This window comes from Fukomys damarensis, unplaced genomic scaffold (genome assembly GCF_012274545.1).
Source record: "Fukomys damarensis isolate Sample0158 unplaced genomic scaffold, DMR_v1.0_HiC HiC_scaffold_36, whole genome shotgun sequence".
Taxonomy (NCBI): Eukaryota; Metazoa; Chordata; class Mammalia; order Rodentia; family Bathyergidae; genus Fukomys; species Fukomys damarensis.
Genome location: NW_022900948.1, coordinates 15,134,826 through 15,142,308, shown reverse-complemented (window position 1 = coordinate 15,142,308; position 7,483 = coordinate 15,134,826). Strand labels below are relative to the sequence as shown.

Genomic DNA, 7,483 nt, shown 5'->3' with positions numbered 1-7,483 from the left:
AAAAAAAAAAAAAAAAAAAAAAAAAAAGAAACCCATATCCATTAGCAGTCACTTCCCATTTCTACCCAATTACCGCTCCAACCTTAGGCAACCATGAGTCTACCCCAACTGATACTTAGGTTTTAGTTTATACACTGCTCACTACTGAGTTTTCTTTGACTTCCACCTCTGGCTGGGTGCTTCCATAGTATCTGGCATGTTCCCTTTCTCAGAACTCTACCTGACTGTTTACTAGGATATACACAGCTAGAAGATCCTCACCAGCAGAGCCAATGTTGTCTGAGTCACTATGAATCTTCAGGGCTTCACAGATGTTCAGTAAACATTGATTGAATGACTGAAGCCTTATAACGACAGACCTATTGAAAAAATTAACAGTAAGCGTCTTCCCTCTACTACAGACACTAGAAATAACAACATATTTAAAAGTTCATGACATTCTGATTTCAGACAACTATTCCCATCCTAGCTATAAGTAAAATATGGCAGACTGTTGTGAATTTCAGGCATCATATTCAGGCATTATACTAAAGATGCAGGCATTATACTAAAGTCAACCCCTGAGTAAGAGAGGAAAAAATGTTGGATGTTGGGTAGGAAAAAGTAAGCAAGAGCCACATTTTAGATATTCACTACTTGCAGATTACTAGTATTACCAAGTGAAATGAGTACAAATACATTTTGTTTAAAGGAAAATGGGGAAAAGGAAGGAAGGAGTTAGTTCTGGATGTTTCCTGCAAAGCCATTCTATTAAGCAATTTTTATTTTCTTACAGATTCCCCATTATAAAATTAAAGCTGTATTCTCTGGGCAATAATCTATGTCCTGGGTGCTTACTTCAAAATCCAATGACCACCATAAGAAAAGCTTTTACCTCCTAACTAAACATTAAGACAATTTTTCAATTTACCAACACACCGACTACTGCAAAGTAGTTATAAAATCAAAACAGCAAAAGCCTCCCTGCTGCCCCCACCCTCAATCTATCTGACCCACTGATGGCATATTAATCTTCCTGGAAGCACAGCTCTGGTCACACCTCACGCTTATTGAAACCCCTTCACTGGCTCCCTATTGCCTTCATGATACAAAGTAACTCTAACGTGGGTACATGAAGATCCTCTTCCTTTTGGTACTTACCTACCTGCAGAGCCTCATTTCCTTCTAATTACCTGCAAATAACTCCAAACAAATTGCATCAAGTTCCCCTGCCATGCTTTTACCTTTTTCTACCTCTGTCACAAATGCTGTCTATTCACTCCCAGACTCCCCCGTTTAAAACCCTACCTCCTTCTGAGCCTTGCCCAAACGCCATAGTCTTCATGACATTTTCCAACCAAAAGTTCCCTCTACAACACATTCTTCCTATTGTCTCTAGGCTTCCACAGCCCTTTTACTAACTTATACTTTTTATTGGCTGGCTTGTAGTTATTTCTGAACATGTTCTCTACTTATTTGCCATAAACTCAAATAAATACTTAGCATATGCTACGCAAATAGAAGGTACTAAAATATTTTTTTTAGCTGGGCATGGTGGCAAACACTTATAATCCTAGCACTCAGAAAGCTGAGGCAGGAAGATCCTGAATTCCAGGCCAGCTTAGGGTACACAGTGAGCTCAAGGCCAGCTTGGACTATATGGCTGGATCTTGTCTCAAAAACAACAACAAAACATGTATAATACTTACCAAATTAATGAGTGAAATAAGAACTAAATGACAGAAAACAGTACAATATTAGAAGCAGATTAATTTATCACTGTATTTAACAAACTAGTAAGTTTTGAAATTTAGGGAAACTGTTTCTCTTGAATTCCTTTATTTGCTTGTTATTACTTATATATTTATATATTTCACTTCCGCTAGTGTGTGTGTGTGTGTGTGTGTGTGTGTGTGTGTGTGTTGTAGTATAGTAGTAGGGAAAAATAATAAAGAAAAGGGGTTTTTATAAAAACTGGCATCAGAAAAATTCCTTTGTTAGTGAAGAAAACCCAAAATACATAAAAAGAGCCAAAATGAGTTACAGTACTGGCTGTCAAATCAGAGGGAGGGAATGGCTTAGGTCACATCATGCAGCGGGTCTCCAAGCTTACCGAGTAGTGGTCATTGGGAGGACATATATTGTTGGGTGCCATCCCTAGAGTCTCTGCAGACTGGAGTGGGGTTGAGATTTTGTATTTCCAGCCTGTTCTCTCCAGCAATACTAATGGAGACTGTACTTTAATATAGGGGCATTTCTAAAGCTGGAAATTTCATTTTTATTAGATCAAAGCATACAGGAAAGTTAAATCAAATAGTACTTTTTTTTTCCTTCTCACTTATAATTCCAGGGCTAAACTCTACAGAGTAGACCAAACAGGGAGTAGAGGGTGTTTGCTCACATCCTGATTCTGTCACTAGTTACAGTGGCTGTCCCAAGTCATCACTGCAGGCATTTCTAAAGCTGGAAATTTCATTTTTATTAGATCAAAGCATACAGGAAAGTTAAATCAAATAGTACTTTTTTTTTCCTTCTCACTTATAATTCCAGGGCTAAACTCTACAGAGTAGACCAAACAGGGAGTAGAGGGTGTTTGCTCACATCCTGATTCTGTCACTAGTTACAGTGGCTGTCCCAAGTCATCACTGCACCTGAAACAGCCGCTCAACCTGAAAATTTCCACTGTCTTGTCTTACATCCTATAATCCCACAAATTTGAAAACCTGTGGGCTATTTAGGTCCAAGAGTATTTAATGATTATCCTATCTATATATAAAATGATTACATATACTGCCATTTGAAAGCACAAATGCAGAAATAATTACCAGTTAAACTTAAGAAGAACCCTTGACAATTACATTGCCATTATGAACACTGAAAGAACCTTTACTCAAACAGGCTTCATAAATGGTCAGGGCCGAGAACAAATACACCATGGAAAAATATAAAATATACACAGAGTAGATATTATAGTTCAAACAGCTTCCTTTCTGGTAACAGTCTAGAGAAGACAGGGCATGTTTCAGAGTGAGAAATGATCAACTACCAGTTGAGCAGATCTGAAGGGATTCCTCCAAGGAAGGAGACTTGTGCCTCTTCCCCATACCGGCACCTCCCCTCCATCCCTGGACACTGCTCCAGGGCATCCCAGCACAGAGCTATTTTTAAAGACAAAAGGCCACATTCCCAAAATTGCAGCCACAGGAATGTGAGTATCAAATGAGTCCCCTGAAGGGTCCAGGGATTTAGCTCAGTGGTTCCTGCCTTGTGAGCACAAGGTCCCAAGTTCAATCCCCGTAGCCCCACCCCAAAGAGTTTCCCAAAGATGGTCAATAAGCCCAAGGGAAAGGGGCTGCTGGGCCATGTGGGCAAAGGTACATGGTCTCTTTGTGGCCTGGGCCCTCTGAATCTGCTGATCCTGGGCCACTGAAGCTGAGCCTCTCAACACAAGGCTGGCTCCTTGCAGCACTTCAGGCTCTGAAGTGTTAGGAGATAGCACATGTTAAAATATAACCCCCCCCTTGCCATTTTATATGTTACTTCCGGGTTCTTCCCCTACTGAGTCCTTTCTCCCGCCAAAATTGTAAAGCGCGAAATTAGAGCTTCTGCAAGGCGCGAAATTCAAAAGGCAACCTGGCTTGAGATAGGATAACAAAGACCGCTTCTCCTAAGGAGGGATCTTCCGTTGCCTGCCCTATAAATAGCCCAGCACTTCCTCTTATCTTGCTCTCTCACTCTCTGCCTTCCTGCCTCCCGCTCACCTCCCTACAATAAAGATCTCCTGCTGGACCTCTCGATGCTTGAGTGGCATAATTGGGCAAGGGGCACCCAAAGGGGGTTCGAGACCCCTTTCATTGGTGTCAGAAGTGGGATCTGGGATTGCCAGGCCCACAGGCTAAAACGCCTGAGGCCCGAAACCCAGATTCTAGGGCGCCCCTGCTCAGCTCCCGTCCGACGTCCGCGACCATTCTCCTCCCCGACATCTTCACAGCCAGCACCGACCCGCTGATATTCCGACCCACACTTTTTGGGTAAGTTCCCCTTTCGGAAAAGTCTTCAGGGTAACGGGGACCCCAGACCTCAGACCACCCACTGGGATCACATTTGGGACACAGCCGGGCGCCAGGCTCTGTCCTCACTCTCTCGCAAACCAGGTTTGCTGCATTTGAGCTAAGTCCGGGACTTAGCTTCACTTAAACTCCTATCTTGTGTGAGGGACGCCTTCACAAGAAACCAAGTTTCCGTCCTCTAGACCAGGTCTAGAGAAGAGGGGTTCTTATCAGAACTCTCGGAGACATCTGGTCTTCTGATAACCTCCTTATCCCGGTGGTCATGGGCTCTGGCTACTCCATACCCGCAGACTCTCCTTTGGGATGCTTACTCAGGAATTTGGAGGGTCTTGATTTAAAACCTAAATGGCTAATTTGCTTATCTACTCAAATTTGGCCCTAATATAAATTAGGCAATCAAAACGTCTGGCCACCTAACGGCTCCTTTGAATTGGGTCTAATCAGAGACCTTTACAACTTATGCGAGTGACAAGGAAAATGGTCGGAGATCCCATATGTCCAAGGCTTTTCCTATCTTGCTAATCAGCCCTCTCTTTGTTCCACTGCCAAAACTTCTCCAATACTTCTGCTGACTCAAAGCCTTTCCACCACCAACTCCTCTCTTTCTGACTCCCCCACACAACCTGATCCGGCAGATGACTCTCCTCCTTATCCAGCGACAAAAATTCCTCCCACTCCGCCCCCTACTCCATCTGACTCCTCCCAACCCTCTGAATCTCCCGCCTCTCTCATTTCCCCTGGACCTCCCACTGCCCCACCCCATGCGCTGACTCCACCCCTCACTTGCTCCAAGACTCACAAAGGCCACACGATGGCACCCTTGCGTGAAGTAGCCGGAGCCGAAGGAATTGTCCACGTTCATACTCCTTTTCCTTGTCTGAACTAGCTCTCATTCAGGCCAGGCTTGGTTCTTTTACAGCCGATCCGATTACCTTTATAAAACAATTTCAACTTTTGACTCAGTCTTATCAACCAACTTACCATAATCTTTTTGTAGTTTTAACCAATATCTTAACTCCCGAAGAAAATAGAAGAGTGCTGGATCAGGCTCGTGAACATGCAGACCAAGAACATTTAACCAACAACCACCACCCAGCAGGTGCTGCTGCAGTCCCTGATCAGGACCCAAAATGGGACTACAACACAGAGATGGGAATTGCAGCTCGAAACAGGTACCAAAATTGTCTCCTTCATGGGCTCTGCGGAGCTGCCATGAAGGCCATTAATTATGAAAAGCTTAATGAAATTATGCAAGACAAGAACGAAAATCCATCCACCTTTTTACAGAGACTGACTGACGGCCTCCGTCAACATACTAAACTAGACCCTGAATCTGTGGATTGCCAGAGATTAATTATGATACATTTCTTTTCTCAGAGCTACCCCGACATTAGACTTAAACTAAAAAAGCTTGATCGGGGGCCCTTGACCCCTCAGGCAGAGGTTCTGGCCACAGCATTCAAGGCCTACTATGGCCGAGATGACCTCAAAATTACAAAGAAATATCAATTATTAGCACAAGCTCTTAATTTGACCAGTCCACCTATGCCACAGGAAAGAAACCCCCTACAAAAGAGCTCCCAACCACCAGGCCCCTGTTATAGGTGTCGTCAGGAAGGCCACTGGACAAAGGACTGTCCTAATCCCAGAGTGCCAACTAAGCCCTGTCCCAAATGCCACCAGAGGGGACATTGGGGTACAGACTGTCCCTTGGCGTCCACCCGCCATCAGACTGTCAGCCCCACAGCTCCCCAACATGTGGACCTGATAGGTCTCGCGACAACTGAAGGACTATGAAGAGGCCCTGGCACATCTGGCCCAACGCGGATCACTGCCCAGGAGCCCAGGGTAACCTTAACTGTGGCAGATAGGATGATTTCTTTCTTATTGGATACTGGTGCCAGCTTCTCTGCACTACGAGAATACTGGGGGCCTACCTCCCTTTCTCAGACTTCTATTGTTGGGGTAGAAGGCCAATTATAGCGCCCTCTCCAGACTCCCTTACTGTCATACACAATTGGCAATTTTCCATTCCTTCATTCATTCCTAGTTCTCCCATCCTGCCCGGTCCCTTTATTAGGCCGTGATATTTTATCCCAGATTGGAACAACCATTCATTTTTCTATGCTAAGCCCTTCCAACACTCCGACAGCTTCCCTCTGCCTGGTACTATCTCAAGCCCTCCAATCCTCATCTTCCCAATCCAATTGGCCAATTAGCCCCTCTCTTGTTAATCCTCAAGTATGGGATATCCACTCTCCCTCAGTAGCCAAATGTCCCCCTGTCAAAATTCTCCTTAAAAATCCCTCACAATTTCCTAGCTTGGCACAATATCCCCTCCCCCGCTCTAACTTAGAGGGACTAACTCCTATAATACATGATCTCTTACAAAAGAGACTTCTGAGACATGCCAACTCTCCCTTTAACACTCCCATTTAAAAAAAAAGAAAAAAAAAACACTCCAGGCTTTAAGAGCCCCAAGGCCAACACTGTGTTATCAGCCTGATGCTGCCTACAAAGGTCTGGAATCCAAAACAAAACCAGAGAAACTTCAACTGTGTTTTACCAACATAAAGAGATTTTACAAGAAAAATCAAGTTATAAATTTTAGCTATTTGATAAATGTATCTTTGTTTCAATTTGAGTTAAGTTTAATTGGTGTGCTTAAAACACTTCTTGTACAATACAAATTCTTGAATTGTGATTATAGGGTTAACTTGCTTTTCTCTATACTTTTTTGATGAAGAAATCAAGGTTAATACTGTTCTATTGACAGCCAGTCAAATTTAAAATGTAACAATCTGAGAACAGAAAACAAAGGGGACACTTTAAATTTTTAAAAACTGAAGACAAGTTTGTTATATATATAAGGTTTATAATAAGTGAGACAACAGAAAAAAATATTTTAAAAACTATGGGTAAAAGAGATATACTTTTGATATGAAAGGATTTTGTATGCATGTCTTATTAGAAAGATATAAAGAAAGATATACAAGACCAGAAGGCTTAAGTATATAAAAAAGGTATGTGGAAATGATTTAACAGGAAAATACGTATGTTTGCTTGTTGGTTTCAAGTTTGTTATAGAAGGTTTACTTTTATAATAACAGCTTTCATTCCTTTTGATTCTAATTCTATGAGATCTGTTAATTGACCTGCAAAGGTTTTGACTAGTCATAACTAAAAGATTTTATAATTCAATTGGCCAAAACCATCTGGATGCACTCTAGTTTAAATTGTCTTATATGTTTGTCTGTCTAAATGTTATCTGGTTTTATAGGTCAAATAAAAATTTAAAGATAATTAAATATATACTTTTAAGTTTGGGTACACTCCTGTTGGTAAAGAAGCAGCTGCTCAGAAAATTTGTTCTGATCTTTATTCACTAATGGGAGCCCAGATAATTTTTATAGCATTATAGAAATATACATTAT

General features: G+C 42.1%; 1 protein-coding gene across 6 annotated transcripts in view; it reads right to left on the bottom strand.

Annotated features, from left to right (window-relative positions):
- The window catches only part of Frmpd1 (FERM and PDZ domain containing 1), a 178,140-nt gene that overhangs the window by 89,400 nt on the left and 81,257 nt on the right, over positions 1 to 7,483 (bottom strand). The window contains exon 1 of one of the 6 annotated variants that reach the window (XM_010619418.2): positions 4,849 to 4,866. The exons of 4 other annotated variants lie outside the window; for them this stretch is intronic. The gene's annotated coding sequence lies outside the window, so the exon portion shown is untranslated. Of the gene's footprint in view, positions 1 to 261; positions 334 to 4,848; positions 4,867 to 7,483 lie in introns of those variants that run through there. One more of the 6 variants, XM_010619414.2, reaches the window with a different exon arrangement.